The 24745-nt window shown below is 47.3% G+C and overlaps 1 long non-coding RNA gene across 2 annotated transcripts in view; it reads right to left on the reverse strand.

The window, feature by feature from the left end:
• Positions 1-9479: 9479 nt before the first annotated feature.
• Positions 9480-24745, reverse strand: part of LOC128050581 (uncharacterized) — a 66216-nt gene continuing 50950 nt past the window's right edge. For both annotated transcript variants that reach the window (XR_008199679.1, XR_008199680.1), the window contains exon 4: positions 9480-10515. This is a non-coding gene — a long non-coding RNA (uncharacterized LOC128050581). The remainder of the gene's footprint in view (positions 10516-24745) is intronic.

Consider the following 24745-nt stretch of genomic DNA (forward strand, 5'->3'; position numbering starts at 1 on the left):
GAAGCCGCGCCCCCCGCCACCGTCTTCTCGGGGCGGGGCCTCAGCGCCCGGCCGGGGCTCGCGAGCCGCCCTCCGGGAGCCCCAGGCTCACTGCCCGCTCGTCGCCGCCGGGCCCCCTCATTGCCGCCCCCTTTCATCACTGCCCGTAATGCACCAGGCACCCCAAGAGGCCGGCCCCCTCCTCCGACATCAAAGATCTTTCGTCAGCCTCTTCACCTGGGGACCCCTCCCAGGTCTGGTCCTGGCTGTGACTCAGCAAAGCAGAACCCAGGCGGCCTGGAGATGCCCGGTGCAGGAGGAAGGTGGGCGACAGAAGCCCGAAGCCAAGAAGCTCCTAGGCGCTCAGCGGGCACCGCCATCTAGAACAAATTGGCTCCTGAGGTGCTGTCCTGACCTTGCCACTCTTGGCAGAAGCCCCTCCCTTTGAAGCCATCAGCCTTTCAGGTGGCAGCCCACTCCACCATCCCCAGCATCCTCCATGACAGCCCTTTACTGAGTCGTGGAGGGACAGACCCTCGCAACTGAAGCGCAAGCAGCAGCTCCCAGTTTGACAGAGGGTAGGGTTGAGAGGTGCCAGGACAGCACAAAATACTCCCATCTCCACCTGACCCGGAGGGCTTGCTAAGGCTTCCTGGAGCCTCAGTAGCCACCAAGTGTTCAAGTGCTCCCTAAAAGACTCGCCATTGGTGCCTGGACACCCATTTGTCATCAGGTGGTACCCAAGGGCCTGAGGGGGTCTCAGGTCTGTTGGCCTCATGAGCAGCCCAATAGGCAGATCAACAGCCTACCTCCTTCCTGTGCTGGGCATCTCCAGTTTTATGTGACAAAAGTGACCTGTTCAAACAGCCTGGGGGAAGGGGTTGGGATGAGTGTTTTAGAAGAAGGTAGTCGAGAAGGTATGTCACCCTAGGAACCCTCCCAGGTATGGTTCTGTGAGTAGAAAGTCAAACCTGCTGAGTCAAATTCATGCTTCTTCATGGTGGGGTTTGTGGAAGCAGGTAAAACTTAAAGGAATAAGGGGAAACCTGGAGACCACAGGAAGGTCAGTTGGATTTGGCTAGTCAGATGCACTGGTGCGATGCTTGTGGAAGCACAACTGGGACCTGTTCACAGGGGTGGCTTGTCCTTCCCAGAGAGCTCCAGAGAAGGCAAGGCTTTGAACTGCTGTCTAGAACCCTGTAGAGAGGACAGTCTGTTCTCAGGCTTCTCCCGGCATCCCTACTTTGAGCCTGGGAAAAGACCCTCTCTGCCTACTGCCCTACAGACAGAGTTAAGGGACAAAGAGGGAGCAGTGCTGGGTGGAGGCACCCCACAGGTGCCCCTGTGTGACTCAGCAGCTTGAGAGTCACTCAGCCCTGGGCAACGCAAGAGCTGGTTTCCTGACCCCCTGCCAGAGCTTCATCATCCCCAGCTGAGAGTGTGAGGAGTTCACCACCAAAGCCCTGCGGTTCTAGGGAACCTCAGATTTCGGGAAGGACTCCAGGCACAGCCTCTGTGTTTCAACAGAGGCAGCTGAGACAGAGACTGCCCCTAGGAAAACATCTGCTTTCTTGCCTTATAATGTTTGAGACAGTGGTGGGTTTGCAGGGACAAATGGAAAGAAAGCTCAGGGAGAAGGTGGGTGGGAGGAAATGGGGCCTGGGAAGCAGGCAGACCACCCCGGCTGGGGAGCGGGGATGGGGGTGGGGGTGGGGGTGGGGTGGTTCTGGCCTTCCCAGCATGCCTCACTCCTGAGCCCGGCCCTCCCCCGGCCCTCCCCCAAGGTTTGCAGGAGGTAAACAAGGCGGCAGCCGGGGAACTCCCTGGCAGGGCCCTCTCCGCCTACGCTTGTGGTCAGGTGGTCTGGCCGGCAGTGAGTCAGCATCCCATGACCAGCCATCACAACAAGGGGATCCCCAGCCCCCTTGCTGCCACCCACCTCAATGACATCTTATCAGGCAGGCAGTCAAGGTGGGGAGATGTTGCATGGGTCTCTTCAGGCCCCGGGGGCCAAAAGAGCAAGGTGATGCCAGGGTGGTAGAGAGCTGGCAACCAGAATCCGTCCCCATGATCCAAGGAGGAGGCTCTTCGGGGCCCCTGCTGCCCCAGATGGGAGGGGAAAACAAGGAACAGGTTCCTTGCTAGCTCTCTCCCCGATGGAGTGGGGGGCTGTGAGTTTGTTCCTAATATGAGGGTGAGAGTATGCCGTGTATCCAGGGGGCCTGACTGGAGGGGTGGCTTGGGTGGTTTGCCCACCCCTTATGTGGTGTTGAATGCAGGAGAGGGGCATGTGCAATACTGCATTTCTGCTGGCTCTTCAGAAGTGGCAGTTGGTTATTTTTAGCCTTTTTGTACCTTTTTTGTCTATAATTTGCCCCAATTACTGTATGCACATAGCTATCTTAGTCCCTTAAGAATTTCTTTGTGGGCCTCCCTGGTGGTTCAGTGGTAAAGAATCTGCCTGCCAAGCAGAAGAGCCGGGTTTGATCCCTGCGTTAGGAAGATCTCTTGGGGAAGAAAATGGCAAACTCCTCTAGTATTCTTACCTGGGAAATCCCATGGACAGAGGAGCCTGCTGGAGTCCATGCGGTGGCAGAGTCAAACATGACTTAGCAACTAAACAGTGATAGTTTCTTTGTATTTTGTTGCTTGAGAAGTGTGTCCAGGTGCGAACATTGCAGCGCTGCAGCAAAAGTTCCCAGGTCCCACCCAACCTGTCTCGATCTCATCCCTTGAAAATAGTTTTCTTAAGTTTCCTTTATTTTCTTTGCCAAGTGGAGCCAGGCTTAGACGTGTGTGGTGGGGCAGCCAGAAACAAACCCAATGCAAGACTCAGACTGAGCTGCTCTGGGCCACCATTTATATGGAAGATTACAGGAAATCAAGCTTTTCCCCACCCCAACATTAGGTCCAAGGTTTGAGTTCGTTTCTCCGATAGAAAACGGTGTGATGAGCAGGGTGCCTCCAGGACACAGGGCCGTAGGCCCTGTCTGCTATTCTCTTCCTCTCCCTAACAGGGAAGGGACACACCCTCTCCCAACCAGAGAGTCCACCTGGTGACTTTTTCCTGGCTCCTCCCCTTTCCTAGACCGCTTTCCCCACTGCCTCCCACTGTAACCTCCAACCCTAAATGTCACCTCAGTGGGGCCTTCCCTGACCACACCCTCGGGAAAATCCCCAGGCATTGGGTATCACCCCTTTTTAGCCCTCTGGCAAAAGCGCACAGCTCAGCCCACAGGGAATCATGGGGGCAGGAGGGAAGCTTCTTAAAGAAGAGGAGCTTAAAAAGTCAGTGGCCCTGGGGAAAAGGAGATGAAGGTACGGAGGCCTGATTGGAGAGTTAGGTGATGCCAAGCTGTGGGCCTCGGGAGGCCCCGGGAGGCCCCGGGGCCCTCCTGCCTGGCTGCTGCCTCCCTTCTGGCTGGGCTGCTCGCACTAGACTGGAGCTGGGGGGCGTCAGGCCCTGCGGGAGTCGTGGGGGCGGCGCGCGCGGAGTGAGACGTTGCGCAGGGGCCCGTGGGGACAGCGCTCACCTACGCGGAGCCCGGGAAAGGAGGCCCGGGCGCGGCGCCAGGGGCCTTTCCCGCGGAGACCCAGGCCCAGCGCGCCTGCCCGGGAGGAACAGGCGGCCCGGAAGGGGTGCGGCCGGAGCTCGGGATGCGGAGTCACTAGAGGGGGACAGAGGTTGGAGCCGACCCCAAGCGCCGTGCGCCGGCCAAACCCTTCTCCAGTCCGTGTCCTTGGGCTGCCGGTGCCGGGCGGGGTCACTGCCGGACTGAAAAGCCGACAGGGGCTTCGTTTTTCCCGCAGTGACAGGGAGCGAACACCTCGCTCTAGGCGGCAGACCCGCGGGTCAGAAGTGATGCAGTCGGTCGCAGGTGCCCTGCAACGCTGGACGAAGTGACGCGGACCCTGCCCCGGGCTGGAGGGTGGGCGGGGCGCTCGGAGGAGGGTCGCGATTGGGCTCCGAGGGCCCCGCCCCTCGCGGGCCTTTCCAGCCCCCACTGGAGACCTACCCCCGGGCGCCGCTCCGAAGGCAAGGTCCAGCTTGACTGCGGAAGGCGGGGAGAGTCAAGGCTGGAGCCCTGCGGCGTGGGGGCGCGGAACTTGAGGAAATGGTGGGGCGGCCCTTGACGGGATCTGGTGCCGCAGGCGGAGCCCCGCGGAGGTGCCTGGGCCTTCCGGGCTGGGGACGGCCGCTCAAGGCAGAGGGGTGCCGGGGGTCCCAGCTGGACTGCGGGCAGCAGTCTCCCAGGAGCGCCTCTCCGGCCGAGCCGCGGGAGGGGCGGGGGCGGGAGGGGCGCTTTCCTGACCAGGTTGGGAGGTTAAGATCACGTGGAACGGACGGCCGCTGCTTGTCAGGGTCCGGTCAATGTCCCGCCTCTCCCCGGCTCCCTTCGAAAACCTTCTGGAAAAGTTATCTGTCGTTCTCTTGTGCTCTGAAGTCCCGCCCTCCTGCTAGGCTCCCCACCAGCCGCTGCCTCTTGGTAGCAGCTAGCTCCCCCAAGGCTTGGGCGCCCTCTGCTCCTGGCGCAGGGCACCTCTTTGGCTCAGCCTGGGTCCCAGCGCCTGAACTTTGGAGGAGCTGGGGTAGCATTTGCGGGGTCAAGTGTTGGACGTTGCGCGTGCCTTTCATCGTGTAACCCTAACTCTCGAGCTGGGATGGCGCTGCTCCTCCTCCGACCTTCGGTAAAACGGTGTCTCGGACGCCCCCTTCCGGTGAGGACCGCCTGGCGCAGCCGCCGCCAGACTAGCCCTTGAAAAGGTGCCGCGAGCCGAGGTGGGCAGCCGCCTTGCGGGGTCTCGGTGTTCCAGCCGCTCTGTCGCGGGGGGGAAGCGTGTGCCTGGACAAGAGAAGGGCGTGCGGTGGCCTTGGCAGGCCCTGATGCTCTGCCTGGCGCCCAGGAGCTACTGTGTGGCAGGCTCTGAGCTAGGGACAGAGGAGAGGACAGGAGAGGCGCGAAGCCTGAGCGCCCTGGAGGTCACGCCAGAGTTGGCAGGATGGCAGCCACTGCGCCCTGGCTAAAAGCGTGTCAGGTGGGGAGAAACCGCAGCGCATGGGTCCCAGCTTCAGAGAAGGGCGCCACCCTCCCCGCCGCAACCCCCTTCCCCCGCCCCGCCCCGCGCAGTTCTGGAGAAGGAGCTGAGGTTTCCTCAGAAGAGGCTTCTGAAGAGAAAAGGGGGCTAAAGCCCCTCTCCACCCCCAGATTTTGCATTCCCCAGTCCCTGCGTTAACACCTGGGCTCGTGGACTCTGTAATCAATAGAAATTGGTAAAAGGCCAGCCAAGAAGGCCGTCGGAACTGGTTTCTTATGTCAGGTAACTAGAATAGCGGGGGGAAAAGAAAAAAAGAGAGTCCAAAATGGTAGAACCATGCAGAGGAAGAAAAAAAAAGCCCATGAAAGGGGCAGTCCAGGACCTGAGTGAGAACCTCTGGTCTTGGGTGTAAGCAATAAGGCAAATGTGGGTACCACCCCCTATTTGCATAGGGGGTAAGGAATCAGGTTCCAGGGGAAGGAGACAGTATAAAAACGCAGAAAACGAGCGCAATAGGGGCAGCTTATGGGTGACTTCAGGTTTTCTTTTTGGTTCAGTGTTGAAGAATCTACCTGCGGAGCAGTAGCCACAGGTTTAATCCCTGGGTCAGGAAGATGTGCTAGAGAAGTGAGAGAGTAACCGGCAGGAAGGCCAGGGGTCTCCAAACGGAGGAAATAGCCTGCAAGTGTCAGACATTTTTCTCTCTCTTAAGCAGCAGGAGGAAACTAGCGATATTTTTTCCTTCTCTATACAAATTTAAAAGGTTTCTCTTAAAATACTGTGTTGCCATAATGACACCTGGTTTCACTTGAAGTTAACCAATGCCTTTTTCTTATGGAAATATTGATCTTAAGTTATGCTAATGACCTATGCATTTACCCCAAACTCTGTCTTCAAGTCGGTTCCGCCTTTTGGCTCAGAACCTACTTGACAGACCAGTATGTTATACTCAGATATTGTTCCTCTAATCTATGTAAATGAAACTGTTTGTATGGTGATCTGCCCTTCTTCAGGATTCAAGTTAATCATTTTATGGCCCAAGATAAACCATTTGGTGCCAAGATTATCCCAAAATGCATCTTATGGGTGAGGGGCCTGGTGCCATTCAGAGTTTTAAGACATTCCTTTCTTTCATTAACAGACTGCTAGTGACTATGTAACATCCAGCTGAAGACTAGCAGGGGGTACTCTTTCTGCCCCCTTCTGATGCCTGTATCAGAAGCTTTCTCTATCTCCTTTATACTTTAATAAAACTTTATTACACAAAAGCTCTGAGTGATCAAGCCTCATCTCTGACCCCGGATTGAATTCTTCTCCTCTGGGGCCAAGAATCCTGGCATTGTGATTCAACAACAACCTTTCAGAAGGAAATGGCAACCCACTCCAGTATTCTTGCCTGAAATCCCATGGACAGAGGAGCCTGGTGGGCGCTCAAAGTCCTTGGGGTCACAAGAGCTGGGCACGACTTAGTGACTCAACGACATTGGGTTGGCCTGCCCTTGCTCCGTGGGAGTCTGCTGCCTGCTTCCAGCTTGAGCTGTAACTTGTCTGTCCTTACAAATACTGCCAGCTTAATAAAACGCTGTTTCAGCTACACTTGGTCCACCATTCCAAATCTCTGATAGAAGGAGACAAGAGCCGAAGGAGAGTACACCCACCCGACACTTAACCTGGGATGAGGGTAGGAGAGGGCTGGTGGGCCCAGCCTGGGAGGGTGGCGTCGCTGCCTGCCTCCTCTGCTGCGCCCCTGTGCAGGGGTCACGTGATACCCAGCTTTTGCTCCCGGCACCTCAGAAGCGGCAGCTGGGTTTTGGCTTTTTTGTATCCCGTTGCTCATCACATGCACTTTGTGCATGCGTGCAGTCACTTCCCGTCCCTTGCAGTTTCTTTGTAGTCTGTTGCTGGAGGAGATGTTTGAGTGCAGGCACTGCTTACTGTAAAGGGTCCCAGGTCTCAGCCTATCTCACCCTCACCTGTTCAATTTCTGTCCCTTTTCTGGATGGAAATTTTCCTTTGAAGATTCGTTTCTCCCCTATCATTGTGGGTAGGATGGAATACACATATGACCCAAGCTTAGCCAGACAGCATCTGAAGCCCCCTGGGTCAGGGGCGGGCATGGAAATGCACACTGGGGTCCCCTGAAAGCAGGAGCCTGCCTGAAAGCCTCTGGGTCCCTGCAGGCCTAGTGCTGGCTCATGAAATGGCTTATACCAGTTGACGTTGGTCTTTTTTCTTCTGTTTAAATTTGTTTTTGTCTGTGCTGGGACGTCCTTGCTTTGCGCGCGCTTTCCCTTGCTGCGGTGCTCAGGCTTCTCACTGCGGTGGCTTCTCCTGTCTCAGCACAGGCTCTAGGCAGGCAAACTAGTTTGCTGCAGCAGCTGTGGCTCACAGGCTCCGGAGCATGGGCTCAGTAGCTGTGTGTGAGCTCAGTTACTGCTCGGCATTTGACATCTTCCTGGGGAGCGAACCCATGTCCCCTACATCAGCAGGCAGATTCCTGCCCACGGTACCACCAGGTCAGTCCTGACTCTGGTCTCGGTCAGTGTAGCCAAAAGTACAGAACCACCACCTCCCACTCCGTGCCTGTTGCCGGGTTCCAAAGGCAGCGATGGTCCCCGCAGTGCAGACCAGAGGTGTGGAGGCTCGGCTGTGGCTGTGATGGCGCGGCCACATCCTGCTGACTGCGCTCCCAGAAAATAAAAGTAACAACACTCTCATAGCGCTCCTCTTATGCCAGGAAGCATTTTGATTTTTTTTTTTGCCAGTTCTTTGCTTTCAGGCTTTACTGAAAGTAAAATGAATCAAAGACTGGTTTTGGTAAGCAGATTATGTCTCTAAAAGAATTAGTTTTCGTTCAGAGCAGAATGTTGTCCCATCCACTGTGATACAAATCCTTCTGGACCAGTGCATTCAATATAAAACTCAGGCAAGGAAACAGAACTTTATTCTCTCCATGACTATAAATCTCATATGAAAACATGATTTACTGATACTGCTACTAAACTTTTTCAGTCTTTACTTCCCCTTTCGCTCCCACCACCCCCCTTAAATATAAAATTTGCAACATTTCCTTCAAGTCTGACACCCTTGAGTACAACCTGCTTTGTTTGACATCGGAATCATTTTGGGTCGCTTTTGAATGATTCTCTGCTTTTTGGAAGAGTCATGTAATGGTTTAATTCTTAAATCCACCTTTTCTTTAATGTCCTAACATGTCAAACTCCTCTTCCCTTTTGGCCATTTCTTAGTAGTCAGCAAGTGTTCAAAAATTTAATGTCCAAATAGACCAATACCTTTAAACCCTTCTTCTGGCATACACACTTGCATGACATCATCCCTTGCAACATAATCTGCAATTGGTCATCAGCCTTTCACAAAATGACAGCTGAATATTTTATATAGATTGACTCACCTGCTCCCTTGAGGTCAGACCATGTGATTAGCTCTGGCCGAGAACCTGAGACAGAAGAGCCATGTACCTTACAGGCCAGAGCGTTTATTTATTTGCCAAAGCCAGAGCTTCTAAAACGCATTCCCTTTTCCAGAAAGCCTGCAGTGTTCAGGTGGTTATTCTTGGAGCCTCAGCGGGAACTACCACAAGCAGGTCAGACCCTCAGGCTTTGAAAAATGTACCATTTTTAAATCATAGAGTCTTGCAGTTGTTGCAGCAACACAGTACACAGAAGGATAGAGTAACTCGCCCAAGGCAAGGCAGCCTGAGCCACGGTAGCAGAGCCAAGATTATGAACGCAGGCAGGCTGTCTCTCCAGGTTACGCTCCTGACCTCAGTGATCAACAATCTTCTAAATGTCCTGAACCCATTTTACTTTTCATTGCCAGACAGTCCCTCTCCTAGCTGCATGTATCAGGGCAGAAAGACTTTTTCTCTACCGTCTTAGATTCAGTACTTGGGGCCTGAATTAAACCAACAGGAGACAGATTAGCAAGAAAATGTTTTTATTCATGTACTAGACAGAATTTGGGGCTTATATGCCAATTTAATGGGGGAGCAAAGGAGAAAGGGGGCAAAAGGTACTTACAAGGAAAACACATGGCTTTTAAGAAAGATAAATGGGTCTGATCTCAGAGGGAGAGCAGTGAACAGTCCTAAAGAGAGATCTTAAGTTTCCTGTCCAGGAATTAAACTTAAGTAGCCTGAATATTCATTGGAAGGACTGATGCTGAAGCTGAAGCTCCAATACTTTGGCCACCTGATGTAAAGAGCTGACTCACTGGAAAAGACCCTGATGCTAGAAAGATTGAGGACAGGAGGAGAAGGGGATAACAGAGGAGGAGATGGTTGGATGGCATCACCGACTCAATGGACATGGGTTTGGGTGGACTCCAGGAGTTGGTGATGGACAGGGAGGCCTGGCGCGCTGCAGTCCATGGGGTCACAGAGAGTCGGACACGACTGAGCAACTGAACAACGACAACAAAGCCTGGATGAAAACTAGGAACCTTAGTCACTGGACCACCAGGGGATAGAGGCTAGAAGGAAAGTTCCCTGGCTCTCCCCTCTTATCTGAAAGCAAGGTTTCAAGGAGGCAAAAACTGTAAAAGCAGATACAAAGTTTATTATCAGAGACACAGCACAGTGTAGGAGAGAGCACACAGAGACGGTTAAGAGAAGCAGGGCAGAAATAGGCACCCAGAGAGACAGGATATGGGCGTTCCCTCTAACGGGGAGGGCCACAGTGTCAGAAGCTAGGCCAAGATAATATATCCTGTGAAGGGAGTGGATGTCCTAAATGAGGAGCGCAGTAAAAAGGTGATTTAAATCACTTAGACACAGGACAATCCTTCCAGGTCTTTGTTTACCTTTGACCTTTATCATTTCTTTCTTTACACCCGATTGCCCTAAGACCTTCCCCTAAATATGTGTGCACTTTTTTCTAAGATGGATCCCACCACAGAGGCCAATGGGTGCATGCCTGTCCACACTTCCTGTGGAGTGAGGCCCACTCCCTCTTCGATCCTCAAGAAGCCTTCCTGTGCGTGTGCAGACAGGGAAGTCTTCCTTGACCTTAGGAGTTGGTACCTTACCTCTTTATTTTAGTAGAGCTCAGCTTTCGCCACTAGCTTTGTCCTTGGAGTCTCTGGGTGAGAACAAAGCTTCAGTTTTACTCCACTTGACGAACACCACCTGTCTAGCCCGGGGGCCCATCTGTCTCCTCCCTTGGGTCCTTAGGAGACTATTTGCAAGTTTTGTGACAATGTCTCCTTGGGTTATCAGGTGAAAAGAGTCAACCTGTTACTGAAGAGCAAGTTTGTGTGCCTGATGCAGTGAGGCCACACAGGCCAAAACATCGGAGTTTGAAGCCAGGAAAGGTTTATTGCAGCGTCACATGAGGATAAAGGGCGGCTTGTCCCCCTCAAACCTGGGACTCCCCAAAGGGTTGCAGCAAAGCATTTTTAAAGGCAAGATGAGGGAGGGGCTTGGTTGGTTGTTGCAAACTTCTTGGTCCACATAAGTCAGATCACAGTGTTCCTGTAAAGCTACAACAAGACAAATGTTACTGTTTGCGACTTTTTATATGAATGGAAAAGTGTTATATCCTTAAAGGTCAGAGCCTTGATAATGGGCTAGCCTGTATACAGGCTGTATTCAGGCTATCTGCAATATTTTAAACTCAAGTAGAATACAAAGGTATTATTAACAGAATACCTTTGTATTCTATTTGAGTTTTTAATAAAAAGATATTGTAAAAGTATTCTAAAGGTAAAAGAAACAGATCTAATATGAAGATATGTTCTTCCCTATTACAAATATTTCTCTCATTGATCCTAGGGAGGGGATTTAGGACACTGGAATTCTTTTGGGAGGCTCTGCTTTTAGACAGGTACAGGAATTCCAGGGCGGGGGGAAAAAGCTTATTCTCCAAAGTCTTCAGTTCAAAATTCTGTGTCACAGCATCTCCCTGCACCAGCGCCTGGCTGGCCTTCCTGCTTCCTCGCTCAGCCTCTTCAGTCCCTTCTCCGTGCGCCAAAGTGATCATTTCAGAATGCAGATAAGACTGTCACTCCCGCCACAGGCCCCATTCCGTCCCCGCTTTGGACAGATCCCACAGCTTCAAGGGCACAAACACAAATCCCTGACAAATGGTGCTCTATCCCAGCGCTGTGCCCTGCCCCGTCCGTCCCAGACCTCTCTCACTGAGCTCCACCAGACTGGCACTGATTGCTGACACTGATCAACCCTTTCTCGAGAACTCCTCCTCTCCCCTGGGTCATACGGCTAATCTCACGTTCCCAGGGAGGCCCCTCTGTGGTCATTCCCCACATGATCAGCTCTCTGAGCCCCACAGGCCTTCCCCTCCCAGCACTGCGCACAGCGGCCACAGACAGGACTGTGGCCGGGCAGGACTAAGTCGAAGTCAGTGTACAGTGTGTCTGTGTCGCCAGAAACCCGAGCAAGATCTGGCACGGGGTGGACATTTAGAACATTTGCTATGAATGAACAGGGACGTGAGGCTGAGACAGGCTGGGACCTGAAACAGGGACCCTTTGCTTCAGTGCTTGCCCCTGGACAGAGCAACAAAATACAAAGGAAGGTATAAGAGACTGAACGCAACCCAGCATGCATAGATAACTGGGCAGATCATGAACAAGATACAGAAAGACCGAAATCCCAACTGCCTCTTCTGAGGGGGCAGGAGCAAAAGCAGGGCGCTGCACATGCACCCTGCACATGGCACCATCAGGACGGTGGGCAGACCACCTAAGCCACCCTTCAGGCCTGAGCCCTCACCCGCCCTCCCCCCACCCATAGAAGGAACCCGCTTACCCTTCTCCACCAGGGACCCGGCAAGGCAACCTCTTACTTGTGTTTGCACCCTCCTGCTGCAACAGGAGTCCCAGCCTCACCAACCTTTCTTGTCTGGCCTCTTACCAATTTCTATTAATTAAGGCGCCCAGGAACCTTTATCAGTAACATACTCTGCAAAGGGACACAGTCCCCTTCCTGGGAGAGGATCTGGGCACCTCCGGGCCCACCGAATGCAGCATCCTTTTGTGTGACAAGCAGCCTCCTGAACCCCTAGTTTCAGCATCACCACACTTGCTAAGTCTGCCTTCCCGGCCCCTGAGGGCCTCAGTATCCTCATTCAAGCAACACTTTCTTCTCCCCTTTCTCTTTTTACTCTCATGCTTCCCCTCCCCTTTGCCCCTTTTCTCCCCTGACATCGCTCTACTTCCCTCTCCATCCTCTCTGTCTTCTCCTGCTTCTGTCCTGTCCTTCTGAGGGGCATCACACAGCGACAGTGTCACTCCTCTCAGTTTGTAAGGCCTGCTCCCTCTGGCCAGCAATGGCTCACCCTGGTGGAAGTCTGAGACGGGAGAGGCTTGCCTCTCACCTTGCAGATCTTGGTCTAGCAGGCTGTCGCTGACCGGAGATTTATGAGAGCAACAGAGGTTCAAACCTCACATCCTGTAGTGGCCAGAAGTCTGACCATCCAAATATTCCCACCTTTATTCTCCTGCTGCCAGGAAGTCTGGTTGGGACGGAACAGACTAAATCAGCAGATTTCTCCTTTGTGACCCCATGGACTGCAGCACGCCAGGCTTCCCTGTCCATCACCAGCTCCTGGAGCTTGATCAAACTCATGTTCATCGAGTTGGTGATGTCATCCAACTATTTCATCCTCTGTCGTCCCCTTCTCCTCCTGCCTTCAATCTTTCCCAGCATCAGGGTCTTTTGCAATGAGTCAGTTCTTCGCATTAGATGGCTAAAGTATTGTAGTTTCAGTTTCAGCATCAGTCCTTCCAATGAATATGCAGGACTGATTTCCTTTAGGATGGACTGGTTGGATCTCCTTGCAGTCCAAGGGACTCTCAAGAGTCTTTTCCAATTAAGTTCAAAAGCATTCAAAAGCATCAGTTCTTCCACACTCAGCTTTCTCTATAAGTCCAACTCTCACATCCATACATGCCTACTGGAAAAAGCATAGCTTTGACTAGACAGACCTTTGTTGGCAAAGTAATGTCTCTGTTTTTTACTATGCTGTCTAGGTTGGTCATAACTTTCCTTCTAAGGAGCAAGTATCTTTAATTTCATGGCTTTAGTCACCATCTGCAGTGATTTTGGAGCCCCCCAAAATAAAGTCTGTCACTGTTTCCATATTTTCACCATCTATTTGCCATGAAGTGATGGGACCGGATGCCAGTGCAGTTCAGTTCAGTTGCTCAGTTACGTCTGACTCTTTGCAACCCCATGAACCATAGCACGCAAGGCCTCCCTGTCCATCACCAACTCCTGGGATTTACCCAAACCCATGTCCATTGAGTTGGTGAAGCCATCCAACCATCTCTTCCTGTGTTGTCCCCTTCTCCTCCTGCCCTCAATCTTTCCTAGCATCAGGGTCTTTTCAAATAAGTCAGCTCTTCACATCAGATGGCCAAAGTATTGGAGTTTCAGCTTCAACATCAGTCCTTCCAATGAACACCCAGGACTGATCTCCTTTAGGATGGACTGGTTGGATCTCCTTGCAATCGAAGAGACTCTCAAGAGTCTTCTCCAACACCACAAGTCAAAAGCATCAGTCCTTCAGTGCTCAGCTTTCTTTACAGTCCAACACTCACATCCATACATGACTACTGGAAAAACCATAGCCTTGACCAGATGGACCTTTGTTGGCAAAGTAATTTCTCTGCTTTTTAATATGCTGTGTAGGTTGGTCATAACTTTCCTTCCAAGGAGTAAGTGTCTTTTAATTTCATGGCTGCAATCACCATCTGCAGTGATTTTGGAACCCAAAAAACTAAAGTCAGCCAGTGTTTCGACTGTTTCCCCATCTATCTGCCATGAAGTGATGGGACCAGATGCCATGATCTTTGTTTTCTGAATGTTGAGTGTTAAGCCAACTTTTTCACTCTCCTCTTTCACTTTCATCAAGAGGCTCTTTAGTTCTTCACTTTCTGCCATAAGGGTGGTGTCATCTGCATATCTGAGGTTATTGATATTTCTCCCGGCAATCTTGATTCCAGCTGTGCTTCTTCCAGCCCAGCGTTTCTCATGATGTACTCTGCATAGAAGTTAAATAAGCAGGGTGACAATATACAGCCCTGATGCACTCCTTTTCCTATTTGGAACCAGTCTGTTGTTCCATGTCCAGTTCCAACTGTGGCTTCCAGACGTGCATACAGATTTCTCAAGAGGCAGGTCAGGTGGTCTGGTATTCCCATCTCTTTCAGAATTTTCCACAGTTTCTTGTGATCCACACAGTCAAAGGCTTTGACATAGTCAATAAAGCAGAAATAGATGTTTTTCTGGAACTCTCTTGCTTTTTCGATGATCCACCGGATGTCAGCAATTTGATCTCTAATTCTTCTGCCTTTTCTAAAACCAGCTTGAACATCTGGAAGTTCACAGTTCACGTATTGCTGAAGGCTGGCTTGGAGAATTTTGAGCATTACTTTACTAGCGTGTGAGATGAGTGCAACTGTGCGGTAGTTTGAGCATTCTTTGGCATTGCCTTTCTTTGGGATTGGAATGAAAACTGACCTTTTCAGTCTCATGGCCACTGCTGAGTTTTCCAAATTTGCTGGCATGTTGAGTGCAGCACTTTCACAGCATCATCTTTTAGGATTTGAAATAGCTCAACTGGAATTCCATCACCTTCACTAGCTTTGTTTGTAGTGATGCTTCCTAAGGCCCGCTTGACTTCACATTCCAGGATGTCTGGCTCTAGGTGAGTGACCACACCATCGTGATTATCTGGGTCATGAAGATCTTTTTTGTACAGTTCTTCTGTGTATTCTTGCCACATCTTCTTAATATCTTCTGCTTCTGTTAGATCCATACCATTTCTGTCTTTTATTGAGCTCATCTTGGCATGAAATGTTCCCCTGGTATCTCTAATGTCCTTGAAGATATCTCTAGTCTTTCCCAATATATTATTTTCCTCTATTTTTTTGCATTGACCGCTGAGGAAGGCTTTCTTGTCTCTCCTTGCTGTTCTTTGGAACTCTACATTCAAATGGGTATATCTTTCCTTTTCTCATTTGCCTTTCACGTCTTTTTTTTTTCTCGGCTATTTGTAAGGCCTCATTGGACAGCATTTTTGCATTTCTTTTTCTTGGGGATGGTCTTGATCACTGCCTCCTGTACAGTGTCACAAACCTCCATCCATAGTTCTTCAGGCACTGTTTATCAGATCTAATTCCTTGAATCTATTTGTCACTTCCACTGTATAATCATAAAGGATTTTATTTCTATATACTGATATACGTGCAGGTGAAGGTCCCACCTGTGTGTTGGAGTCCACAGATGACTACAGTTGGCTGGTTTCAGGCCTGATGACCCTGGTGGGCAGTGGACAGGCTGTTAGCTCCTTCACTGGCCCATTCTGGAAGCACCAAGTCTGGTGCCTGAATAGGCATCCACAGCAGGTGCGTTAACGGCGATCTCTTTCTCTTTTCCAGTCTTTTCAGTCCTGCCTCCCTTCACCTCTCCCTTGGTTCTCTTACCCACACTCCCATCGTTTTCATCTCGGAGACTCCTTTTTGGCTCACCTTTTCATGAGCCCCCGTACTTCTGTTTTGTGTTCCAGCTGGCAGAAGGGCTAGTTGAGAAAGGAGCTGGACTGGACAAAGTCCCCCCGAGGCCGCCTTGCAATAATACCGTGTCTTTGTTTCTTGTTTGTGTCTTTAAGTTTCTGTCATTGATACATGTTGACTCTTAGTCAGTGAACGTATCAGGATCTTTGTTTTCTGTGCTTTTGTCTGTCCCACCACTCCTGCAAGTCTCCACCTCATTGTGTGTATGGGTTGAGCACTTAAGCCTTAAAATACAAACACAGCCCACATTGCCTGAGACTCCAGCCTTAGGTTACTTAGTAGGACTTTAAAGAACATGGAGCAGGGGGAAGGAGCTTGCATTTCTCTCCCCAGTCTTTAAAATGTAACTGTTCTGCCTGGGCTTTCAGGAACTATCTGATCCCAAATCTGTAGCCCCCAGACTGAGGAGGAAAAGGAAGAAGCCTGTTAAAACTGGAGCCAGAAAACTATATGGTCTTCAGTGCTGTGTCGCATTATGTAAAAATTAACTTGTAAATGTAAACACTGACTTGTAAATTTTTAAGTTAGAAATTAACTTGTAGTTAACTTTTTACAAGTTAACCTGTAAAAAATTAACTTATAAATTTAACATGTTAAAAAAGTAACATGTCAATGAGTATTTAATTAGCTTAAAGTAAATTAAGCATTTATATAAATTCTAAGCAATACAAAAGAAATTCACCAGAATACATTTCAGGTTCATGTGACCTGGGAAACAGTCAATATTGAGTTAATATCTAGAATAAAGTTAGCTTAAGCTTGTAGGTTTAATTAATACAGACCTGTCTTTCGAGTCATCAAGTAAAATACTTTTATTGTTCCTAGGGTTACTGAACGTCAGTAAGTGCACATTGTTTCTGTTATAAAATCTGTCAATGAGGAAAATAACCTGATATAATTAAACTTTTAAGTATATGTAACAGAGATAACAGCTTTTTGGTAAACTCTATAGGAATAACTGGGGCTTCCCAGGTGGTGCTAATGGTAAAGAACCCGCCTGCCAATGCAGGAGATGCAAGAGACACAGGTTCGATCCATGGGTCGGGAAGATCCCCTGGAGAAGGAAATGGCAACCCACTCCAGTATTCTTGCCTGGAGGATGGACAGAGGAGCCTGGCGGGCTACAGTCCATGGGGTAGGAGAGAGTCAGACACGACTGAGCACAAACACACACATAGGTATGATAAGTTTTGAAAATGTCCATCTAAAATAGTTTCTCTAAATCTTGGTAACTTGACACTGAATGATAGGAACTCATTGAATATGCCGGGCATTTCAAATAAGATAAATATTAGAACATTAATTGCTAAACAGGTCTAAATTTACCCATTTTTCTCTTACAAGAGGGAAAGTACAGATGTTGTGTTTATTAGACACATATCTTGTACCATGTTGAGGAAAGAAATAATGCTTTGGGAAGATGCATGTTTCTAGAGGTTATGAGATAGTCTGATCAGAAAATGCTGACATGACAGTTTATAATTACTTGCTTCTTAGTTTTTGCTAGAAATTAATGCTCTAAGATTAAGAATTATGAGGAAAACATTTCAGTATGCAAGGAAAATAGGAAACATGTTTTCAGTAAATGAAGATGTAAGGATGGAAGTACATTTTGTTAAAAGATAAAAAGTGGTTTTCTCCTAGAGCTGGTTGTTTCTAAATGAAAAAGAAAATGAGAGACAAAATAACATAGGATACAGAAAGCTGGAGAAGTTTCTAGAAAAGGAACATTGGGAAAACATTTTTGCATGTGGTCAGGATTTTCTCAAGATTGGATTCAATTTTAACTAAGTAAATGGATTAAGAGTAGATGGCATAGGACTGGATTTTGTTTCTTTCTCTTAAGAGAATAAAGTTTTCTTGGAATGCTGCTTTTACTAACAGATTGTGCAGATTTCTTTGCTTTTAAATTTTAAGCTGTTACTTATTTGCCTTTTGAAATCTTTTATTGTCACTTTGGTTAAATGAATAAGTATTGTTTCACAGGGACCTGTGAGCCTATATGACCAAGTGTGTTAAAACTTTTTAGTATTTTTTTTGCCTTTCAAATATCAAATGCTAATTAAAGTTATTTTGACCTCCAGCTAAAGCATCCCAAAGAGAGATCCTAAACTAACTGGGTTTATTTGGTATATTAAATTACATGGGAAGCATTGGCAAATGAGTACTAAATATTCTTAGGCTGCATAACATGGGTAAATGTTATTGATATAGATACTCTAGTAATTATATGAAATTCTTAAAAATCTGGTATGTCCTGATAAAAATATTATCAGTCACAATTTCTAGTTACTATAACCAAGTTTGTTTGTCAATTACATTGTTATCAGATATTCAACTGTGCTTTTTAAATCTTCTGTCATTCATAGACAGTTACGCTGATGCTTTGTAAAAATGCTTCATCTTCAAGAAGATTCACAGAAACAACATTTTGACAAGTACAGGTTTCTTTCCTTTTTTAATATTTTATTTTATTATTAATTTATTTATTTTAATTGGAGGCTAATTACTTTACAATATTGTAGTGACTTTTGCCACACATCGACATGAATCTGCCATGGGTGTACATGTGTTCCCCATCCTAAACCCCCCTTCCACCGCCCTCCCCATCCCATCCCTCAGGGTTGTCCCAGTGCACCAGCCCTGAGCACCTTGTCTCATGCATCAAACTTGGACTGGCGATCTGTTTCACATGATAATATACATGTTTCAATGCAATTCTCTCGAATCATCGTACCCTCGCCTTCTCTCAGAGTCCAAAAGACTGTTCTTTACATCTCTGTCTCTTTTGCTGTCTCACATACAGGGTCATTGTCACACATCTTTCTAAATTACATATATATGCGTTAGTGTACTGTATTGCTGCTTTTCTTTCTGACTTATAATAGGCTGTATAATAGGCTCCAGTTTCATCCACCTCATTAGAACTGATTCAAATCCATTCTTTTTAATGGCTGAGTAATATTCCATTGTGTATATGTACCACAGCTTTCTTATCCATTCGTCTGCTGATGGACATCTAGGTTGCTTCCATGTCCTGGGTACTGTAAACAGTGCTGCGATGAACACTGGGGTACATGCATCTCTTTCAATTCTGGTTTCCTTGGTCACACATATATTTATATATATATTTATTACACACGTCCATACACATACAGAGTTTTATTCTGTTTTTCTGTGGTTAAGTACAGTGGGCCATCTGTCCATTGTTTCAAGGGGACGTTCTTCCTAGAGCAGCCTGTCCTCCAGTTTTAACAGTCATCTGAGAGAATTCCCTTCTTTTTCTTCTGTGCTATTTCTTGCATTCCTTGTCTCCCTTTTTCTCGGTTTACTTCATCTTTTTGGAAGACAACATTCTGTAAAAGCTTCCTGAGAAAAGGTAGGTGTGAAATAAAGATTTTGAGGTCTTCTGTATCTTTCCACTTTACCATCTTGTTTTTAGCATGGTGCCTAAGTTCTGATTATGGCTATATGAAGGATCCCATCATTAAAAGTAATAAATATTTCTGGTTTTTTCCCCTTTTTTGATTATAAGTGACCCTCAGAACACTCCTTTGGTCTCTAAACTATTGATTAGACAATATGATCAGTCCCTTCACCACCTTAATTTTATCGATAAACACTTTGCTTCCCTTATTGTCTTATTCTTAGACAGTTCTTTATTTATCCTAGGTTTATACCTTCTCCGTCTCTTTCTCCCTAGGAAACTGAAAGCTAATCTCTAGGGACTGTGTGTACGAATGTTGTGCACCTCCTTTCTTCATTTTTGACTGAGCTGGGGCTTTGTTGCTGCATGCAGATTTCCTCTAGTTGCGGCAAGCAGGGGCTGTTCTGGCTTCCCATTGCAGTGGCTTCTCTTGTTGCAGAGCATAGACTCTACAGTGTACGGGCTCGGTAGTTGCCACTTGTAGGCTTAGTTGCCTCGCGGCATGTGGGATCTTCGTTCCTTGACCAGGGGTCTAACCTGTATCCCCTACATTGGCAGGTGGATTCTTAACCCACTGGACCACCAGGGAAGTCCCAATACCATGCATATTTTATCAAAGAAAAAGTGAAGCTTAGCAAGGTTACTTGGTGAAGATCTGGAATTGAAATGGAGGCTTATGCTGTTTCCCCCTGCTATATAATTTAAGAAAGTGAAAGTGAAAGTGAAGTCGCCCAGTCGTGTCCGACTCTTTGCAACCCCGGGGACTATAGCCTACCAGGCTCCTCTGTCCATGGGATTCTCCAGGCAAGAGTACTGGAGTGGGTTGCCATTGCCTTCTCCAAGGTACAGGTTTCTTATAACTTTCATATCATACCACTAAATTGGGTAAACTTGATGACCTTATAAAACTGCTAAATAAGTGAACTGAAGGATATGGTTATAATATTTCAGTTTTGTCTGAGACATTACTGGCTTTTATTCTGTGTTTTCCAGATATAAGGAAACCCTTCCCGTCAAGCTAATTATACTTTACAGCAATTTGGTAAGTTATACCCCTAAGTAGAACTGAAACATTCCCTCTACCTGATCCCTCCAGAAACTGGAAACTAAGGTTCCCCAGCAGCTTTATCAGGTAAATAAGGAAGGCCATTTCCTAACAGGTTAAGAATCTCAAGGTATTTTGAGGAGACTTCAAAAAGGGAGGGATTCACCCAAATCTGTACAGCAAAATCTGTGATAAGCCCTTGTCACCACTTTCCATAAGAGGGTACAAAAAAACCAAACAAACTTTTTGGCCAACCCAATAAAATAACCTATATAACCGTACATAAGTAACCAAGTCAATTTCTTGAAATCAGACTTAATTTGCAACCAAATAAATTATAACTTGGCTATATTTAGTAAAAACGAGGATAATTTTAAGTGAAAAAGATTGTTTCAGTATACATCAAATTCTGATTTCTGTTTTGAGGTCTGTACTTATTAAGACTACTTCCCAGATAGTTCTCTGTTGTAAAGTTTAATTGCATTATTAATAAGATACTCTAAGCTTATTTCTGAAGCCGATCACTGCCATCTATCTTTAGGTGAGGATCAAATGCCCCATGACCTGTGGCCAGGCTGTATCAAAAACTGGGAGCTGCTGTGTTAACTGTACAGTGGCCCTAGTACTTAGGAAAGCTGGAGAAATGTTACCTGCTAGAGATTATTTTATAAAACATAAAGACTTAGTTCTGACTCTTTCAGTAATCCACTGTAGGAGCCATCAGAGGGATGGGTCTTCTGTGAGCCACGGGGACAGCAAAGCGGACAGAACTGCAAAGCTGAAAGAGCCTGAGCGAGTTAGGCCCCTGGTGTCTGTGCCCCCAGATTCCTGAGCCTTCCCTAGTATTCTCCACAGGAACAAGAAAAAGCTGAGAAATGGAGCTATGAGAAAGCAAGCATAAAAAGGGGGACAACGTTCCAATCTCTGAAGCCCAACAATAGCAAATTGCTGAGAGTTTACATGATGCCACCCACTATGGGAGGGATGCACCACAGGACCTGACGAAAGAGTCTTTCAGGGAAGGGACTCAAAAAACACAGTAAAACAAGTAACCCTTGCCTACAATTTGTGTGCCTGTAATAACCCACAGGCCCATTCAATTCCCCCTTCATTATTCAGGCCAGTTCAACATACCTGGGGGAAGACTGGCAGTTAGGTATCACCCAAATGCCCCCGCGGTCAGGATATAAATATTTTCTTATGTTCATTGATAACTTTCACAGGATGGGTTGATGCTTCCCCTACCCAGTCTGAAAAGGCTACTGAACTCTGTAAATCCCTTTTAAAAGAAATAATTCCTGGGAATTCCCTGGTTGTCCAGTGGTTAGAACTCTCTGCTTTCACTGCCTGGGGCATGGGTTCAATCCCCGTTCAGGGGCCTAAGATCCCTCAAGTTGAATGGCATGGCAAAAATAAAAGACACAATTCCTCAGTGTGCACTTCCAAAGTCCCCCTGAGTGACTGTTATCCCTCTTTTATACCCAAAATCACACAGGGGCTCACAACAGCCCTAGGGATAAACTACAAGTTACACTTATTGGCACCCCCAAGCTATGGGAGATCCTTGGGATCACAAAGAGTCAGACATGGCTGAGCAGCTGAACAACAATCTTCAGGGAAGGTAGAGAAAATGAACCATACTTTAAAGAAAACCTTAGGAAAAAAAAAAAAAAACTGCCAAGAGACTCATATTACACTCCTTAGGGTTCATGTACCCTCAGGAGTATTTTGAAATGACCCATGGGAAGGCTTTTCTTACTACTGACATTCTGCCAAATGAGGAAGTGAACAGACCGTAAAAGATGAATCTAGGACAAGTTCAGAAGGCAATCCAGGACCATGACATCAAGGCACTGCTGCCTCCACTAGAAATACAGTGGAAGGGGTAGTTCCTTCACAAGGAAACCCTGGGGACCACGTTCTTCTTAAAATCTGGAAAGAGGGGTCCCCTGAAGACCAATTATTACCAAAGTAGAAAGGCCCCTATAACATAATTTTACCCACCCCCACTGCTGTCAAATTGTAAGGGATATCTAACTGGGTACATTTGTCCAGACTAAAGCTTTTACCTCCAAAAATCTCACAGGTCACCACAGAAGAACAATACACCTGTGAGCCAGTGGGAAACCTGAGATACCTATTCGGAAGACAGGCACCACCGACAGATAAGTAAAATGATGTGGTGAACTGGACTCTTACTTGCTGTTGTAACTCTTGCTTGCGTTCCACCAGTTGGCTTAGCCACCCCCGCCTGGGAAGTGGCTCTTCTGTCTGTGCCGGGTTTAAGGGAAACACTCCACCACAGACATGCTTCCTCTCCTCACTCTGTCTGCTTTACTAGGTCCCTGTAACTAAAGGACAATGGCAAGAAAACTCACTTATCAACATTTCCAGAATCATATCCAAAGGAGAACGTTTAAAAGATGCTGGATGTGCCATCAACACCCCTAGCTGGCCACTGGCCCTCCTCTTGCATTCTCCTGAAACTGCCAATTCCAATGGTAATCAACAATCTAAATCAGGGACAATTACCACCACCACCGCCCCCGCCCCCCCCCCGAAACCTCTGCTGGTCACATGTGTACCTTCCAGGAGGCTATTCCAGCTCTTTACCCTGAATCCCCCATATGGACACACTATGTTAAATTGCCTAAATGGCATTTGTTTCACATGCCTCAAGAGCCCTCCAAGCTATAAATGCACCAGATATCCTGCCTCTTTTTTTTTTTTTTTTTTTTTTTTGGCTGGATCTTCGTTGCTGTGCGGGCTCTTCTTTGGTCGCACCGAGCAGCGGTTATTCTGCAATCATGGTGTGCAGGCTTCTGACTGCTGTGGCTTCTCCAGTTGCAGAGCACAGGCTCTGAGGCACACAGGCTTCAGCAGGTGCAGCCCCAGGGCTCAACAGTTGCAGTTCTAGGGCTCTAAAGTACACGCTCAGTAGTTGTGCTGCCTGGGTTTTCTTGCTCCGCAGCATGTGGGACCTTCTTGGACCATGGATGGAACCGTGTCTCTTGCTTTGGCGGGTGGCTTCTTTGTTCTTTAAATTATTTTAAGTGGCGGCTAATTACTTTACAATATTGTGGTGGGTTCTGCCATACATCAACATGAATCAGCACGAGTGCACGTGTGTCCCCCATTCTGAACCCCCCTCCCACCTCCCTCCCCACCCCATCCCCCTGGGTTGTCCCAGAGCACCAGCTTTCAGTGCCCTGCTTCATGCATCAACCTGCACTGGTCATCTATTTCACATATGATAATATACATGTTTCAGCTATTCTCCCAAATCATCCCACCCTCCCCTTCTCCCACAGAGTCCAAAAGTCTGTAATTTACATCTGTCTGTTTTGCTGTCTTGCATATAGGGTCATCATTACCATCTTTCTAAACTCCATATATATATATTAATATACTGTATTAGTATTTCTCTTTCTGACTTATTTCACTCTGTATAATAGGCTCCAGTTTCATCCACCTCATTAGAATTGACTCAAATGTGTGTGTGTGTGTGTGTGTGTGTTTTTTTTTTTTAATAGCTGAGGAATATTCCACTGTGTATATGTACCACAGCTTTCTTCTCCATTCATCTGCCGACGGACATCAAGGTTGCTTCCATGTCCTAGCTATTGTAAACAGTACTGCATTGGGGTACATGCGTCTCTTTCAATTCTGGTTTCCTTGGTGTGTATGCCCAGCAGTGGGATTTCCAGTTTTTTAGGGAATCTCTACACTGTTATGCATGCTAGCTGTACTAGTTTGCATTCCCACCAACAGTGTAAGAAGGTTCCCTTTTTCTCCACACCCTCTCAAGCATTTATTGTTTGTAGACTTTTGGATAGCAGCCATTCTGACCAGTGTGAGATGGTACCTCATTGTGGTTTTGATTTGCATTTCTCTGATAATGAATGATTTTGAGCATCTTTCCATGGGTTTGTTAGCCATCTGTAAGTCTTCTTTGGAGAAATGCCTGTTTAGTTCTTTGGCCCACTTTTTGATTGGGTCATTCATCTTTCTGGTATTGAGCTCCATGAGCTGCTTGTAGTTTCCTTCATTGTGCAAAAGCTTTTAAGTTTAATTAGATCCCATTTGTTTATTTTTGTTTTTATTTCCATTACTCTGGGAGGTGGATCATAGAGAATCTTGCTGTTATTTATGTCAGAGAGTGTTCTGCCTATGTTTTCCTCTAAGAGTTTTATAATTTCTGGTCTTACATATATATCTTTAATCCATTTTGAGTTTACTTTTGTGTATGGTGTTAGGCAGTGTTCTAATTTCATTCTTTTACAGGTGGTGGACCAGTTTTCCCAGCACCACTTGTTAAAGAGTTATCTTTAATCCATTGTATATTCTTGCCTCCTTTGTCGAAGATAAGGTGTCCATAGGTGTTTGGATTTATCTCTGGGCTTTCTATTTTGTTCCATTGATCTATATTTCTGTCTTTGTGCCAATACCATACTGTCTTGATGACTGTGGCTTTGTACTAGAGCCTGAAGTCCGGCAGGTTGATTCCTCCAGTTCTGTTCTTGTTTCTCAAGATTGCTTTGGCTATTCGAGGTTTTTTGTATTTCCATACAAATTGTGAAATTATTTGTTCTAGCTCTGTGAAAAATACCGCTGGTAGTTTGATAGGGATTACTTTGAATCTACAGATTGCTTTGGGCAGTATACTCATTTTCACTATATGAATTCTTCTGATCCATGAA

The sequence above is a fragment of the Budorcas taxicolor genome, chromosome 7 (genome assembly GCF_023091745.1).
Source record: "Budorcas taxicolor isolate Tak-1 chromosome 7, Takin1.1, whole genome shotgun sequence".
Taxonomy (NCBI): domain Eukaryota; kingdom Metazoa; phylum Chordata; class Mammalia; order Artiodactyla; family Bovidae; genus Budorcas; species Budorcas taxicolor.